The sequence below is a fragment of the Arachis hypogaea genome, chromosome 19, assembly GCF_003086295.3.
Source record: "Arachis hypogaea cultivar Tifrunner chromosome 19, arahy.Tifrunner.gnm2.J5K5, whole genome shotgun sequence".
In the NCBI taxonomy this organism is placed as follows: Eukaryota; Viridiplantae; Streptophyta; class Magnoliopsida; order Fabales; family Fabaceae; genus Arachis; species Arachis hypogaea.
The window spans coordinates 53,853,990-53,855,934 of record NC_092054.1 but is presented as its reverse complement, the minus strand read 5'-3'; the positions used below and the strand labels follow the sequence as shown (position 1 = coordinate 53,855,934).

The window sequence follows — 1,945 nt, the reverse complement described above, 5'->3', positions numbered from 1 at the left end:
TGTTTGATCTTCATATTTTCTTGTTTTGTGTCTTTTCTTGTTTTTCATATGCATTCTTGCATTCATAGTGTCTATACATGAAAAATTTTTAAGTTTGGTGTCTTGCATGTTTTCTTTGCATATAAAAATTTTCAAAAATATGTTCTTGATGTTCATCATGATCTTCAAAGTGTTCTTGGTGTTCATCTTGACATTCATAGTGTTCTTGCATGCATCACATGTTTTGATCCAAAATTCTCATGCATTGCATCATTTTCATGTTTTTCTTTTTCATCATTAAAAATTCAAAAAAAAAAAATATCTTTCCCTTTTTCACTCATAAATTTTCGAAAATTTGAGTTGACTTTTTCAAAACTTTTTAAAAATTAGTTGTTTCTTATGAGTCAAATCAAATTTTCAATTTAAAAATCCTATCTTTTTCAAAAATAAAATATTTTTCATTTTTCTTATTTATTTTCGAAAATTATAAAAATATTTTTCAAAAATCTTTTTCTTAATTTTATCTCATAATTTTCGAAAATATTATCAACAATTAATGTTTTGATTCAAAAATTTCAAGTTTGTTACCTACTTGTTAAGAAGGATTCAAACTTTAAGTTCTAGAATCATATCTTGTGATTTCTTGTGAATTAAGTCATTAATTATGATTTTAAAAATCAAATCTTTTTTCAAAACTAATTTCAATAATATCTTTTCAAAAATATCTTTTTATCCTATCTTTTTCAAAATCATATCTTTTTAAAACATATCCTTTTCAAAAAATTGATTTTAAAAATATCTTTTCTAACTTCATATCTTCTTATCTTTTCAAAATTGATTTTCAAATTTGTTTCAACTAACTAACTAACTTTTTGTTTGTTTCTCATCTCTTTAAAAACTATCTAACTAACTATCCCTCTCTAATTTTTGAAAATCCCTCCCTCTTTTTTTAAAAATTCTTTTTAATTAACTAATTGTTTCAAATTTTAATTTTAATTTATTTCTTCTTTTAATTTTCGAAAATCACTAACCATTTTTCAAAAATAATTTTTGAAAATCCTTCTCTCTCATCTCCTTCTATTTATTTATACATCTACTAACACTTCATCTCACCCAAATTTGAACCCCCTCTTCCATCTGTGTTCGAATTTTCTCTTCTTCCCTTCTTCACATTACATTCTTTTCTTCTTCTACTCACACAGGGGAACCTCTATACCTGGGTAAAAAGGATCCCTATTATTATTATTTTTCTATTCCCTCTTTTTCATATGAGCAGGAGCAAGGATAAGAACATTCTTGTTGAAGCAGACCCTGAACCTGAAAGGACTCTGAAAAGGAAACTAAGAGAAGCTAAAATACAACAATCCAGAGATAACCTTACAAAAATTTTCGAACAGGAAGAGGAGATGGCAGCCGAAAATAATAATAATGCAAGGAGGATGCTTGGTGACTTTACTGCACCTAATTCCAATTTACATGGAAGAAGCATCTCCATCCCTACCATTGGAGCAAACAATTTTGAGCTGAAACCTTAATTAGTTTCTCTGATGCAACAAAACTGCAAGTTTCATGGACTTCCATCTGAAGATCCTTTTCAGTTCTTAACTGAATTCTAGCAGATCTGTGATACTGTTAAGACTAATGGCGTAGATCCTGAAGTCTACAGGCTCATGCTTTTCCCTTTTGCTGTAAGAGACAGAGCTAGATTATGATTGGACTCTCAACCTAAGGATAGCCTGAACTCTTGGGATAAGCTGGTCACGGCTTTCTTAGCCAAGTTCTTTCCTCCTTAAAAGCTGAGTAAGCTTAGAGTGGATGTTCAGACCTTCAGACAGAAAGAAGGTGAATCCCTCTATGAAGCTTGGGAGAGATACAAGCAACTGACCAAAAAGTGTCCTTCTGACATGCTTTCAGAATGGACTATCCTGGATATATTCTATGATATTTTTGAATTAGCTAAGATGTC

General features: G+C 29.6%; 1 non-coding gene across 1 annotated transcript; it reads right to left on the bottom strand.

Moving 5' to 3' along the window:
- Positions 1-1,781: 1,781 nt before the first annotated feature.
- LOC112780870 (small nucleolar RNA R71) lies at positions 1,782-1,889 on the bottom strand. Its single transcript, XR_003191678.1, has one exon. It is a non-coding gene; the product is annotated as a small nucleolar RNA R71 (small nucleolar RNA).
- Positions 1,890-1,945: the final 56 nt, after the last annotated feature.